Source organism: Macaca fascicularis, chromosome 6 (assembly GCF_037993035.2).
Source record: "Macaca fascicularis isolate 582-1 chromosome 6, T2T-MFA8v1.1".
In the NCBI taxonomy this organism is placed as follows: domain Eukaryota; kingdom Metazoa; phylum Chordata; class Mammalia; order Primates; family Cercopithecidae; genus Macaca; species Macaca fascicularis.
The window spans coordinates 2,201,586-2,216,808 of NC_088380.1; the positions used below are offsets into that span (position 1 = coordinate 2,201,586).

Sequence of the window (15,223 nt, forward strand, 5' to 3'; positions counted from 1 at the left end):
AGTTGAGGTCCCCTCTGCAGAGGCTGGCAGTCAGACCCACACCCTGAGAGCGGGGCAGGAGCATTTGGCCAGGCAGTGGAAGCTGGAAGCTCAGACGGCCATTTATTTGGGGATTTATGACCTTAAGGGTCCTTCTGGAGTGGAGAAGAGCAGCTGCCTCCTCTGCTCAGCCTGGACACCCCTCCTGCCCGTCGGGACACTCCGAGGGTGTTGCCTGTGAGTCCTGGGATGTGTGATGTCCTGTACACGCTGCCCAGCTCGATGTGTGGCTATGCGCTGTCCCGACACCTCTCGCAGGGTCCATCAATCACCCCCGAGCACAGACTCCGCTTACCCCGCACTTACAGCCGTCACATCGCTAAATGGCTCTGCCTATTACCGCAGCGCAAATACATGATCCTTTCACTTTGCAGATTCCATGTAATTGTGCGTGGACTGTGTCAGCTTCGGGTTTAATTGGTGTGTAGGCTGCGAGGCATGAATTACAGCATGTGTAATTTATTTATGCAATAAAATTTACCATTAACCGAGAGAGGAAAAATAAAGAGAAAAATAATATGTTTTGTACTATAATTACATAATAGTTTGAATTAGGAATATCACTTGGCCCACAAACTTCCTCTGGCCTGAGAAAGATCAGAAAGCAACGTGGTCTCTTCAGTCCCCTCCTGGATTCTCAGGAGGAGCAGGTCTGCCTCTAACTGCAGCAGGACAAGCAGGTTGGTTGTAAACGGAGCCGTGGGGAAGAGTGGGTCCGTTGAGAACCAGCTGCATTGACGGGGATGTGGCCAGGCCAGGTCAGCTGGAGAGAGATGGAGAAAAGTAGGGGACGGGTAAAGAGAAAGTTAATTTTCTTATATAAAATGAATTGTGAAAACTGCTCACTGGATAGCCAGGCCACTTACTCATAAAGAAAAAGCAAGAGAAATGCCTGCTGCTGCGCCTGGGTGTTCAGTTCCAGGTCTAGGGCCACGCCAGAGCTCCCGGTCATCCTCCAGCTGAAATGCTAAGATGCGGAGGCCTGGCTCCCCATGACCTTTCCACCAGAGCCCCTGGCATGACTCAAAATCTGTGATTCTTTAAAATGATTAAAGAATCATTTCTTTAATGATTCGCTACCCCCACACCCGGGCTATGACTCTATTCTGCTGTGGTGACTCCGCAGGTGAGGCTGGGATGAGCCGGAAGGAACTGCGGGCTCGCCAGCGCCTCCCAGCCCAGGTCTGCGGTCCGTCCTCTGGAGCCCAGCGCTGCCTCCACGTTGGCTCCGGGGCCAGCACCCCCGGGCTGAGCGCAGTGCCAGGGGCCGGCGGGTTCCAGAGGGAGCGTTTCCAAGGCAGGATGAAAACCGAAGTGCCTGTCAGGCAGGGGGCAAGGACAAGAGAAACGCCCCTCTCAGGCCTGGGAGAGACTGTGGGACCAGCTCAGGGACCCCCACCGCTCAGGGCTGCCGCTTCCACGGGGAATGCTGGTCGGAGCGGGCTCCGGACCTTCCCGCATGAGGAGACCACAGGAGCCCGGGCTTTATGAGGCCTCTCTGACCCCGAACCTGGGCTGCTGGCTCCCGGCACAGGCTGGGGCGGCATGGGGCGGCCGGAAGCGCCCCATCCCTCTGCTGCCCGCCTGGTTCACTCGGGCCCGGCGGACCCTGACCTGGCCCTGGAGGCCGCTGCGGCCCGCACCCGGCTCCTCACCAGCCCCATGACCGCCGGCCCTCACCGGCCCTCACACCCCAGAGTGGCGCACAGGGCCCGGGCCTGAAGACGTCCTGACGGTCCCTGAGCAGCCGGGCCCGCGTAACCCGGGGTCCCCGGGAGGGAGTGAGGCTCCGGGCCTTCAGCAGACGCCAGGGCCGCAGACAGCCCTGACCCGAGCTCCAAAGACCTCCGAGCCGGGCTCCTAGAGGACCACCCCGCGTCGTGCGTCCCAGTCAGTGCCCCCCGGAAGGCGGGGACGTCAGGCGAGATCGTCCGCAAGGACTTGCGTGAAGACGCCACCGGGAAACATGGCGGCCGCACGCGGAGGAGGGCTTGTATTTTTCTGCAACTCCTCTGTGTTTTTCAAATCTTCTGTAGAAGTGTCTATAGTGACAATCAGAAAAACAATCTGAAGGAAAGACAGGAATTGCCACCGACCCCGGGGCTGCATTGATTGCTGGACATTTGTCACGGTCTGAGCCGTGGGGCCCCGCCCCGCTCAGCCAGAGCCTTCAGAGCCGGGAGGGCTAGGAGGGGAGGCGGGGCGGGGTTTGAGGACTGTTTCTCTCCGACAGAAGGAGTAATGGGGCCGTCATGTAGGAAAGGTCAAAGGACAGTGTGACGGTTGCAGGGTGACCTGAGGCCAGCTGTCCTTTGCAGAGCAGAGGAGCTGTCAGGGGTGAAGTGTGGAATGGGACTAGCTGACGAGAGCCCACTCCTGCCTGGGCCGGGACGGGCGTGGGGCCCAGGGCGGGTATGGCTGGAGGGGGGCTTCCCGGGTGGACCGGCAGGGGGGCTCTGGGAGCAGCGGCCGGGATAGGAGGCGGATGCATCTGCCTGCTCTGCCCAGGCCTGGGGCCTGTTCCCACCAGGACGTGCCCCAGAAGAGGCTCCCGCTCTGTGGGAAAATCATTCTGCTCCTCTTTCCCGTTCAGCCCTGAGGCAGAGCCTGCACTGCGGTTTCCTGAGTTGGGAGCTGTGGTTGTGAGGATCCCTTCGTCTCTATTGTTCGGGGATCTCCTTGACCTCAGTAAAAGCCACCATAAATCCCCCAACCTCCTGAGAGCCTCCGCTTGGCTCTGGTGGGGCAGTGTCCTGGAAGAGAGGTTTGGGGCTGCTGCTCCTGGCTGAGGGTCTTCCAGAACGACCCTACTCAATGTCCAGGAATCATAGGAGCCCAGTGTCTTGGCCTCACCAGGCTCTGTCACCCCCTTAACCCTGTGGCCCTGCAGTTCTTGAAGCTCAGGTCCCAGTCCTTGGTGACCACTGAACAACCCCGGCCTCTGCTTAGTTCTTCAGGAAGCTGGAGCCTTACCCTGTTAGCAACGTCTTTCCAGCATCCCTGGGAGAGAAGCAGCTTGCCAGCCCTCTGGACTTGGTTTTAAACCTGCAACTGGAGCGTGACTCAGAGGTGTGTGTGCCTGGGCCCTGCCCAGTGAGCCAGAGCCTGGCTCTGAGCATCCTGCCTGAACATCCCCAGTCCCTGGTGAGGCAACGCCACTTAACAAGACACCTTGGGAGCTGAATTCGGCAACGGAATGGCAGGAACGCCCGGCTTTCCCATCTAATGAGACAGCTTCCACTGAACTCACAACGCCGTAAACCTTCCAGAGACCGAAGCAACGTGCACCCAGAAATTGTTTGGATCATTCTCTGCCTAGACTAATTTAGAGGGAAGATTCTCAGCGAATCCATCCCCAACCCTTGATTGTTTCCTGCAAGGACGTTAGGTCCCACTGTGCTTCAAAATGTTTGGAACAGGAACTGATTCGTTTGTTCCTAACAAGACACCCGGAGGAGGCAGAGTTGCTATGGATGCCACGCCACCTCGCAGCCGTGACAGCTAATGACGCCTGCGCTCCCCACTATGGCCTCATCCTCTGTGCCGTCTTGTGTGTTCCATTTATATGAATGGCAACAAAAGTAGAAACCAGAAAAGAAAAATGGGCTTCAGTGAGGCTGTTTTTTTTTTTTTCTCCTTCAACCGAGGAAATTCAGATCAATAAAAGTGTAACAGAAAGATGAGAAGAAAGAACATCCCGAAGTAGTGTGTTTAAATCACTCCAGCACCAAGACCGCACATCCTGGGAAGCACAGGTGTCCTTTTCACAGCCTCACGAGGAAAGCAGGTGACTTCTCCACAGAGACTCTTGGTGGGGCTCCTCGATTTGGGGTCGTCTGCTCTTGCAGCCTGGGCACGCGGGGGTGAGAACACAGCTGGGCGAGCTGTTTTGCTGCAGTGCCCCGGGCATCTTCTGGGTGTGGGGAGGCAAATCCACGTGGGAGGTGCCGGCGGGTCCCAGTCCCAGGCTCATGCCACTTTTCTGAGCCCTCTGGGCCGGCCTCATGCCTTCCGGGCCTGCTGAGCTCCGTGCCCTACCTGCCACCCCAGAGAGCAGGCTGCCGCTGTACCCATGGGGCCTCACTGCAGGGTGGGCTCACCAGGGGCAGCTTCTGCCGTGTGGTCACCTGGTGGCCTGTGATGGGCAGTCAGTCTTGACCAGGGGCTAGTAGGAAGCCAGGGTTAATTTTCCCACAGGGACCAATCTTTCTGGACAGCATCGATTGGCTCCTCAGTCCTGAAGGTCTGCATGGCCATCGTTCCTCAGGTCCTCCCCAGAGGCTCTGCTGGCTGGTCCTTCTTCGCCACAAATGTTTGGGGTTTCTGGGCCTGCAGCTGCCCTGCTGTGAGCCTGCATCGAGCTTCATCCTGTGTGTGAGGGGTTCACTGAGCTAGGAGCTTGTGGCTTCTCGAGGGGGTGCAGAAGTGGTGACATCAAACCCAGCCCGTGCTATTCCCACTGCGCCTCCATCCGCGTGGTGCTGTGATGCCCGTCCTGAGGTCACGGGATGAAGTGTCTGCTGCCTTGGGTTTAGGGCAGTCGCCCTCTACAAGAACATCACAGGAAATGTGCAAACAGGATCCCAGAATGGAACCATCGACATGTTCAAGGGAGCGGCCTGTTTTCATGGAATCCCAGGACAGATCGTGTTGCAAAACGAAACATCTTTCCACAAAATGACCAAGCGCTCCCTAACAGGCGCCATCTACGAGCCTTACATTTGGGTTGGTTGGTTTGCTGATGTCAGGCTTCCTCAGCCTTGGCACGACTGCCTGTGGGCCCATTCACTTTGCTGTCAGCCTGTCTTGGGCACCGTGGGACACCGAGCAGCAGCCTGCCCCCACCCTGCAAGGCCAGCAGCACCGGTCCAGGGTGGCGATGACCTCAAATGTCTGTAGATGTCACGAGTGTCCCCTGTGGGGGGCAGACTCCCCCCAGTTGAGAAGCACTGACTTAAAAAGTGACTTTTCATTCTTGATCTGGCAGAAAGGCTTGGGTAGCAGCCAGGGGAATCCACGCCTCCCTCCACGGGGCCTCCTGAAATCCACGCAGCAACACCAGGCTCCATCTGGGGCAAGGCACGGCAGTGAATGCCAGGACTTCCAGCAGCTTCCGCTGGAGTTGGGGGCGGAGGGAGATGAAGGCCCCTGTAGTCAGCACGTGACTTGTCATGGGACAGGCAGCATCCAGGGGTACGGGTCCTGCAGAGGGGACCATGGCTGAGTTGTATTGAGTCCCTCGGGAGGGGAACCGCCGAAGCCTGCCATGGTCCCCTGAGCCCTGCAGTAGGGCAAGCTCATCCTCTGTGATCAAGCTCAAAGCATCCCTCGTTGGCCGTAATGTCTCACTGAGTATCTCTGACCCGGAATGTTTTCTGTAACTCTTCAGAGTTGCATGACTGTTGATGTCAGCAGCATTTCCTGAGGCCTGTGAGCTTTAAAGCACCCATGTGCAGTTTTATTTCTGTTGACTTGTCCTCAGTTTACCTATTTTATGCTCCAGGAGGGATCTTTAGTTCCAGTATGCCAGGATTAGGGGGGCTGTTCCCCCAGCTCCTCCCACAGGCTCAGCCCCAAGTCCAGGGTGCTCACCCACTTTCTACCATCAGCTGTGACACCCGGGCCCGAAAGTGGCTTCTTCTGTGCAGATGTCCCCTGCAGGGACTGGCCAACAGGATGATGCTGCTTATGAGCAGAACTCACTTTCTGTGCTAAAGAAATACCACGTTGCTCAAGCTCTCCCAGCAAATTGCTCCTAAGCACAGAAGAAAGTGGGCTTAGAACATTCATTCATCACCTTTCCGGTGGGGGCCACTGAGAGCCCCACATGTTCTGGCACTGGGGCTGCATCAGTCAACAAAACAAAGTCCTTTTCCCAGGAACTCCTGTCCTGGCTCAGGAGGTTACCGCCTAAGTAGTCATCACCCATCCCAAATCTGCTGTGTCTAGAAGGCCATGGGCTGGAGGACCCGGGAGTGGATGCTTTTGCCCCAACGATGGCTGTCACCCAGAATCCCATGGGGCCACCACCTCCGGCAGCTAAGAGAGACCTGGTGGAGAATCACAACCTTCCCTACCTTCCAGCAGCTCGGAGGTGGCTCTGCTGGTGGGAGAATCACAATTTTCCACCTGTAAGTAGTTGAATGTTCCACGTGACACACTGGGCAGAGTTGCCAGTGTTTCCCAGACATCAACGTGCTTTCTAAATAGAGGCCACAATGTTGAGGCCAATTGAAGCACAGCTCTGAGCCCAGCCAGGTCAGAGCCCCATGAAGTGGAAACGTCAGATATCAGTAAGTTACACTCGGTTTGGAAATTCAGCTGAGACCAGGCTTTTAACAGGCAGGTACACCTGTCTTCCAGGCTCAGGGAGAGGCCTCCTGATGTCCATTTAGCACGTGGCGAAGGCTCTTCCAGGGCAGCTTACAAGCTTTGAGGCCGGCGTTTCCCACCATGGCGCCTGTCTTCACAGTCCTCCAGGATGGCGCTGTGACTGCATTCCTGTCTGGTGGGAAGAGGCGGTTCTGACCCTCCCTGGCCTTTCCTACCATCATGGCCCCCACTCTGCAAGTCAAGAGACCAGCACAAGGGTCTGCCCATTGCTGGTCACTCACATGAAGCCCACATTCTGCATCTGAGGGAATGACTCAGCCAAGCACAGGCCACTGTGAGGAGGGTGGAACCCAGACTCGGTTCTCCGTCTGGCCCCCAAGAGTTCCTGCCTGTGGGCCTCCAGGAGTCAGCATTGATTCAGAGCCACTGTCTAGAAATTGCCAGAAGACCCGTGGAATGTGTCTTCCCACAGTGCAGTGACTTGGAAAATGGCCTCTGCAGGGTCCCTTTGGGGAAGGGACAGATCCCTGGTGGTGTGGCAACGTCTTCACTCAAGGGAGCCCAGAACCCCGTTCCTGCAAGGGCCCTTGGGGCTCTGACCTGCCTTAAGTCTGGCCAGGGGTTAAGAGGCCGTGATTCAGGTCAAACCTCAATTTATCAGGGTTGGCGGTTGCTTTTTCTCTGTTTTATTTTTCCTTTTCATTATGCAAATCAAGTAAGATTGGAGTTGGCTGTTGGTGTGATTTGAATGTCTCCTCCAAAACTGTTGAAATGACCCCCAGTGTGGCCGTGTTGAAAGGTGGGAAGCCTTGAAGAGATGATTGGATCCTGAGGGCTCTGCCCTTGGGAATGGATTAACCCGTTCATGGATTCAGGGATTAATGGGTTGCCATGGGAGGGGACTGGTGGCTCGATAAGAAGAGGAAGGGAGACCTGAGCTGGCACGTTAGCAGGGTCGCCCCCTTGCCGTGTGATGACCTGAGCTGCCTCAGGTGCCCGCAGAGAGAATCCCCCCCAGCACGATGGCTCTTCCCAGCTGTGCCCCCTCAACCTTGGACTTCTCAGCTTCCGTAAGTGTAAGAAGTAAATTCCTTTTCTTATAAATGACCTGGTTTTGTGAGCAGTGGTGGTTATCTGTGTGGGTCTGCAGCAACCTCAATTCTTGGCTCCTTAGAAAAAAGAATTCAACTGAGAGGCAGAAGGCAGGACAGACCAAGGTGAGTTTTAGACAGGAGCGAACATTTATTAGAAATCTCTAGAGAAGGAATGCGAGGAAGGAAAGTCCACTTGGGAGAAGGTCAAGTGGGTGACCCGAGAGACCAAGTGTGTGGTTTGGCCTCTTGACTCGGGGTTATGCATCGGCACTTTCCCGGGGTCCCCTCTCCCCACTCCTGAGATCTTATCAGGAAGCTGCTCATCACCAGCTTCGGGTATTTTCTCTCTATGAGCAGCCTGCCTTTCCCTGGCACCGGCTGTGGTCAGTTACTACTTTACAGAGACAGCGTGACAACCGCCTGACCACCACCTGATGGTCGCCGACACTCCTGGGGTGAGCGGACCCTCTCCTGCCCTGCTCACACCACACTGGCTGCCCATGTAACAGGCTCAGGTATTCTGCTGATACTCCTGGGGTGAACGGACCCTCTCCTGCCCTGCTCACACCACACTGGCTGCCCATGTAACAGGCTCAGGTATTCTGCTGATACTCCTGGGGTGAACGGACCCTCTCCTGCCCTGCTCACACCACACTGGCTGCCCATGTAACAGGCTCAGGTATTCTGCTGATACTCCTGGGGTGAACGGACCCTCTCCTGCCCTGCTCACACCACACTGGCTGCCCATGTAACAGGCTCAGGTATTCTGCTGACACTCCTGGGGTGAGCGGACCCTCTCCTGCCCTGCTCACACCACACTGGCTGCCCACTGTATCAGGCTCAGGTATTCTGTTACAAGCAAAAGAGAACAGACGATCACAGTTCTCTCCATGAGTCCCAGGAATGCTGTGATTCACGGGTTGTCATCAGAGATCTCTGTGGGCCAAGCCATGGCCATGTTTGGACAGTCCTGCTGCCCACTGTGTAACCACAGCCACCTCATCTACGACTTGCCCCTGGGCCCCTGCCCTTCTGGGATTTCGTTTTCCCCTTTGAATGTGGGGGCTCTGAGATAATGGCAGCATCTCTCACGGTGACGGCGGCCTCAGATCACAGTTGCGGTGGAGTCTAACAGTGGAGGCTCTCTCCTCATCCATGCATTTCTCAACGCCGTGGGGAGGGGGTCCTCCGGGCTCTGGAGGAAAAGTGACGCAGTGGGCGAGAAGGTCATGCATAAGAAACCCACCCACGGCGACAGCTCCCTCTCATGAGCTCTGTTTTCCTTTCCTGTTAGCATTTGGCTTCATTTTACCATAGCAACCATCAAGTCTGTGTTTCAAAACTGTTAGAGCCGCTGGTGGTCGCTCAGACGAACAGAGTGAAGCCAGCAGACATAGTCAGGGCACCGGTGCCAGAACGTTCCACGTCTTCCACCCTCGTCCATCACCCTTACGAGCCATTGCCACGTATATTCCCCGTGTTTCTGTCGACAAAAACTGGCAGCGTCTTGCAGTTCTTTTTGTGTGCATGGTGCTTCCTCCTGGCTCTGACCCTGGGACTTAGGAATGGTTCTAGGTGATAGGAGGTGACAGTAGACTCGAGTCTTTCAGGCCAGGAGTGGGTGGTTGGGGCAAGGGCAGGAAGCAGTGCCCTGAGTGACTGGGGAATTCAGGGTCTCAGCTTCTCGCATTCTGCCCACCTGCCTCTCCCCACCCCGTCACCTCCACCTGGAGAACCTGCAGGACTGTGAATCCCGCACGGCTGACTCATCCTGTTGTGCTGGTTCCCAGAAATTGCAGACCTGTGGATCCTGGAGATAAGGGCTTCCTTCAGGCCAGCACAGAAAGTCGGGAGCTGGCGTTCAGAGTCCCAGGGCGATCCAGTCCCTGCACCCTGCAATTTCTTTTTTTTTTTTTTTTTTTTTGAGACAGAGTCTCGCTCTGCCGCCCAGGCTGGAGTGCAGTGGCGTGATCTTGGCTCACTGCAAGCTCCGCCTCCCGGGTTCACGCCATTCTCCTGCCTCAGCCTCCCGAGTAGCTGGGACTACAGGCGCCCGCCACCTCGCCTGGCTAGTTTTTTTGTATTTTTTAGTAGAGATGGGGTTTCACTGTGTCAGCCAGGATGGTCTCGATCTCCTGACCTCGTGATCCGCCCGTCTCGGCCTCCCAAAGTGCTGGGATTACAGGCTTGAGCCACCGCGCCCGGCCGCACCCTGCAATTTCATGACCCTGGTGCAAGCCGCAGCCACGGGTCCTGAGAGCCGTGCCATGTGTAAACACGCACCAGACTCAGATGACTGCAGTGATAACCGCGTGACTCCTCCGGGACCACGTGTGAGTGCCCCTTCTCCACAGGTCACAGGACCACCTATCAGATCAGGAGATCACCCGAGACTCCTGTCCTAGAGGCGCTGCCCTCCTGAAAGCACACCTGGCACTCGGATCATGTTCCGTCAGAAAAACAGAGCCATTGTGATTATGATTATGGGAATATAGGGTTTACATGTGGGAGTTGCTAGGGAGGGCATTTCAGGACAGCCTTGACCAAAGGGCTGGGGAAATGGTCCAGGCAATGCCAACTGGAAGCCCCAGAAGAGGAGAGGAAAGCCATCCACCAGGGGACCCTCACCAGCCCCGAGATCTGGGTGGGCCAGGTGTCCCAAGCCTGCCGTCTGCCTCCTTCGGGAAATTCAGGCTTCCTTCCACCTGGGCCTCCCCCTCCTCCCCAGAGCTCCCCTCAGGGACAGCTGGTGGGAAAGACGAGAATGAACACATCCAGTCCAGCTCTGAGCCAGGGCAGGTGCGATAGATATAGGCTGGGGGTCCCGTCTCCCTTGGTTCTCATCTCCCCGGGTTCTAATCTCCACTGAAGTGTTCTACACAGTAAACCCCTCAAAGCCAACTGAAGCACTCGACTGTAGTTCTGATTAAACATTGTTCTGACAAAGGAAATATTATCCTAAAAGCCCTAATACTACAGATGGGCCCTGTTTCTCTGGGTGCTGCCTGGTGTGCTTGGAGAGGGGTTTGGTGACTCAGCCGTGCCCCAGGGTGGGGCTTGCCGGCCTGCAGGCCCCGCCACCTTCCCGTAAGTGCCGGTCTAGCTGAACATCAAGATCCCCGGAGGGCCATATGTGATGCTGTAACTGCTGGTGTCACTTTACAGTGAAGACATTCATTATGTCCCTTTTCAGAGCATATTTGATGCGGAGGAGGCCGCTGGAGGCCAGAGAGGAGTGAAGAGAAATTGCAGGTCCCTGAGCAGCCCCTGGGCCCTGTGCCAGCCCCTGGGCGCCACGCCACGCCACGCCACGCCACGCAGCTGTGGGCAGGTCAGCGAGGCTGAGTCGCAAGGAACAGGAGGGTCCTCTCCGGGCTCCGGGGCTGGGGCCCTTGGAGCTCAGCAGTTTCTGGTTTGACGGGAGAGGGATCAATCCCACAAAGGTAGAAAATGTAATACAGAATATTGAATCGCGGTGAACAAGTCTAAACAACTTTAAAATGACCTTCTAGGAAGACCTGTGATACGATTTCTCCCTGCTTTCCACGTATTCCTTACCTACATTTAAATGACGAGATGCTTTTATTTTAAGTACCTGTGTATTTGTATCTCACACCGTCCCGCACGGATGTCATCCCATAATCTCCCAATTTATTGGCCAAGCAGGACCCCTCCTCCCCGCCACAGGCCAGGGTCTGGGTGGGCAGGGGCTGGTCTGACTCACAGCACTTGTCAAACGATGGATAAGGATGCAGTGAAGAAACACAGACACACCCTCACTCTGGAAGTTTCTGTGACTGAGGTTTTGGGACTGACATCAGTTTTAAATACAAGGGCAGCAGTTTTAAGGACTCAGTGGTGGTGAGGACTCATTGGAAACAAGAAAACATTTGCCTACTTTGCAGATGTTTATGTTTTCTAAAATAGGTCTGTTTTTAAAAAAGTCATTTAAAAAGGGAAATGCTACATTCAGTGAGGGAAGAAAGTGGTAAATGTCAAGGATAATTATTTTGTGCTTGAAAGCAGAAGAAAATGAATGATTCCTGATTTCCTGAAGCATTTAAACTAAAACAGAACAGCCCCCTGCTCTGTGTAGGTGTGGAGAGAAGGGTGTGTGGGAGAGGGTGTGTGAGGAGAAGGGTGTGTGGGGAGAGGGTGTGTGGGAGAGGGTGTGTGTGGAGAAGGGTGTGTGAGGAGAAGGGTGTGTGGGGAGAGGGTGTGTGGGGAGAGGGTGTGTGTGGAGAAGGGTGTGTGGGGAGAGGGTGTGTAGGGAGAGGGTATGTGGGGAGAGGGTGTGTGGGGAGGGTGTGTGGGGAGAGGGTGTGTGTGGAGAAGGGTGTGTGGGGAGAGGGTGTGTAGGGAGAGGGTATGTGGGGAGAGGGTGTGTGGGGAGAAGGGTGTGAGGAGACAGGGTGTGTGGGGAGAAAGGTGTGAGGGGAGGGTGTGTGGGGAGAGGGTGTGTTGAGAAGGGTGTGGGAGAGGGTGTGTGTGGAGAAGGGTTTGGGGAGAGGGTGTGTGAGGAGAAGGGTATGTGGGGAGAGGGTGTGTGTGGAGAAGGGTTTGGGGAGAGGGTGTGTGTGGAGAAGGGTGTGTGGGGAGAGGGTGTGTGTGGAGAAGGGTGTGTGGGGAGAGGGTGTGTAGGGAGAAGGGTTTGGGGAGAGGGTGTGTGAGGAGAAGGGTATGTGGGGAGAGGGTGTGTGTGGAGAAGGGTGTGTGGGAGAGGGTGTGTGTGGAGAAGGGTGTGTGGGAGAGGGTGTGTGTGGAGAAGGGTATGTGGGGAGAGGGTGTGTGTGGAGAAGGGTTTGGGGAGAGGGTGTGTGAGGAGAAGGGTATGTGGGGAGAGGGTGTGTGTGGAGAAGGGTGTGTGGGAGAGGGTGTGTGTGGAGAAGGGTGTGTGGGAGAGGGTGTGTGTGGTGAAGGGTGTGTGGGAGAGGGTGTGTGTGGAGAAGGGTGTGTGGGAGAGGGTGTGTGTGGAGAAGGGTGTGTGGGAGAGGGTGTGTGTGGTGAAGGGTGTGTGGGAGAGGGTGTGTGTGGAGAAGGGTGTGTGGGAGAGGGTGTGTGTGGAGAAGGGTGTGTGGGAGAGGGTGTGTGTGGAGAAGGGTGTGTGGGAGAGGGTGTGTGTGGAGAAGGGTGTGTGGGAGAGGGTGTGTGTGGAGAAGGGTGTGTGGGAGAGGGTGTGTGTGGAGAAGGGTGTGTGGGAGAGGGTGTGTGTGGAGAAGGGTGTGTAGTGTGGAGAGGGTGTGTGTGGAGAAGGGTGTGTGGGAGAGGGTGTGTGTGGAGAAGGGTGTGTAGTGTGGAGAGGGTGTGTGGGGTGCCCTCTCCTCTAGATCAATCCTAGTGTGTCCGATGTTTCCTTCCGCATGCTCCCCACACAGGTGCCTAATCTGGAAACCCGGTCAACCAAGTCCGCAGCCCCGCAGCCCCGCAGCCCCGCAGCCCCGCAGCCCCGCCGCCCACTGCGATGTTTGCTGAGCAGCAGAGACAGGTGAAGAGCTGTTCTGATAACCCCCTAATCGGCTGCAGCTGTAGGTGAAGGAGCAGCTTAGGATAGAAATCAAGATAAGAGCAACAAACCCAGGCTCCCGCGAGAAGCCAGCGGGTGTCCAGCTTGAGGGTGGAGGAAGGCCTGCGCTGCCTGGACGACGACCGACTGTAGCAAATTCACCCCAGGGCTGGGGGTCCACGTCCAGCCAGAACGCAGAACTTGCCGGGGTGCGCTGCTCACACAGGCCCTGTTGTCCCCGCCGTGAGGGTGCTCAGCTCTGCGTGGTATGACTGTGGGTCCTCAGGTGTCCTTGTGCAGGGCTCAGCCTCCCCATCCTCTGCAGCGGGGGCATTCTAAGCAAGTGTCTTGTTTAAAAAACAAAGGTAGTAAAAAGTGGAGTGTGAGGGGTTAACACACTGGCTCCTCCTTTACTATGGGGGGTCCCTGGCAGCTCCCTCTGTTGAAGGACGCAAGGGGCATCTGTGCTGCTCCCGCAGGGATGTTTCCGGGGCCCCATGTGACTGTGTCCATGTCCGCCCCTCTCACCTCTGAGCTCCTCCCCACTGCACTTGTGGGCGGAGCAGCCCGGGAGACCGTATGTGGGGTTTTCCAACCACAAACCATGGGGGCTCTGGAGTTGATGTGCCCCTCAGCATGGCCACACGTGCCTTTTTCTCCACTCCTGACCATCAGCTGCCACCAAGAAGTCAGCCAGCCCCGCAGACGGACAATGAGCGCCCAAAGCAGGAAGGAAGGGCTTTGTCGGGGGAGCTTGGTGTAGGTGTCTGCTTCGTCAGGGCCTCAGCTCTTTCCTGGTGACTCCTGTGGGCCGATGTGCCCATCACGGGGCACAGAATGGGACCCCTGCCATTCCCGTCCTCCCTACAAACCACAGCCAATGTCCAGGCCCCGCCTTTCACTCGAAGCTCAGTCCTTGTTCTGGCCGGGGGATCTGGTGCATCCTGCTGTGTCCAAGGCCCTTGCTATGGTCCCTGGAGTGGTCTCAGGGGCTGCACCGCACCGCAGGGACCTCGGATGGCCCCCGTGTCTCACTGAGCAGACAACCTATTTTCAGTGTGCAAGTGATAAGCAGGAAGCGGCGTCACCCCTAAACCTTGAATTTCTTTGCCAAGCAGGAAGTGGTATCACCCCTAAACCTTGAAGTTCTCCCGTCCTGGGCATCCCAGCTACCTCCTTCAGGGTCACAAAGATAGGGAAAGACCCAGAGACTCCAACGTATCCTCCAGGACCTGCAGATGGGCAGAGGCAGAGGCAAGTCCAGCACCCGTGCTATGCACTGGAAACCCAGGGATCAGGCCAGGTGCCTGCATCTGTGCCGGCCATGCCACTGCAGCAGCGCTGTCCCCAGACACCTGGAACTGTCCGCGTGCACAGCCCGTGGCTGCCCTGGCGGAGGTGTCCCATGCACCCCCTCATCTGATGTCAGTTACGCTCCTACCCCAGGCCAGTGCTGTTGCAAAGCTGGAGTTTGCGTTCAGGCTGATTATCTTGAACTTGGCCGTATGTCCCATGAAGAGAGTCTCTATTATCTGATTCATTAATAAAGGGCCCATTTATGGCTCCCTGGTGAATGGGACCCACTTGTGCCTGGGATCAGCCCTGTCCACTGTGGGTGAGGGAGGGCCCTGTGTGCTGTGAACACAGGGGCCTGGGCAGGAGCAGGGGGCAGGAAAGCAGGGGAGCCCCGGGAGCGCAGCCAGACACAGAGAGCCCTCACCTGCCCCCTGGGAGCCCGCAGGCTGCATTGAGCTCCTAGGCTCTGAGGCTGGGAGTGCAGTGGCGGGGCCCTAGAGGAGGCTGAGCTGGCGGGTGTCATTCCCTCTCCTGGACTGTGTGAGACAGGAGGGCGGTGCATGTGAGCACCTGGGGGCTTCATGCCGGAGACCAGCAGCCTCTGGGGAAGAGCAAGCTCGGGCCCCAGCACTGGGGGGCCCAGAATGGCTGAGCTCCCGGGCACTGGTCCAGGGCTGCCTGCTGACACCTGGTCCCACATGGGGCGGGGCAACTCCTCCATCCTTCCCCCCAAAAAATGAAATAGGCCCCAGGGTCGTCTGTAGGTGCAGGCCTCTGATGGTTCCTTCCAGCCCACTCTGAGCCTGCAGGAGGCTGTGCAAACAGGTGTGCATGTGTGTGGGTGCATGCATGTGTGTGTGTGTTTGCATGCACATGTGAGTTTGTGTCCCTGCCTGAGTGCCTGCATGTATTCCCACACATCTGCCTGTGCGCTGCATGTGTTAGTGTGTATGTGCAT

General features: G+C 56.8%; 2 long non-coding RNA genes across 2 annotated transcripts; one reads left to right on the forward strand and one right to left on the reverse strand.

Moving 5' to 3' along the window:
- Nucleotides 1-482: 482 nt before the first annotated feature.
- On the reverse strand, nucleotides 483-1,958 carry LOC141406957 (uncharacterized). Its single transcript, XR_012413569.1, has 2 exons — nucleotides 906-1,958; nucleotides 483-802 (listed from the first exon to the last, which is right to left on the reverse strand). It is a non-coding gene; the product is annotated as an uncharacterized lncRNA (long non-coding RNA).
- A 10,042-nt stretch (nucleotides 1,959-12,000) lies between these two features.
- On the forward strand, nucleotides 12,001-14,548 carry LOC135971077 (uncharacterized). The gene is made up of 2 exons (XR_010587150.1): nucleotides 12,001-12,951; nucleotides 14,088-14,548. It is a non-coding gene; the product is annotated as an uncharacterized lncRNA (long non-coding RNA).
- Nucleotides 14,549-15,223: the final 675 nt, after the last annotated feature.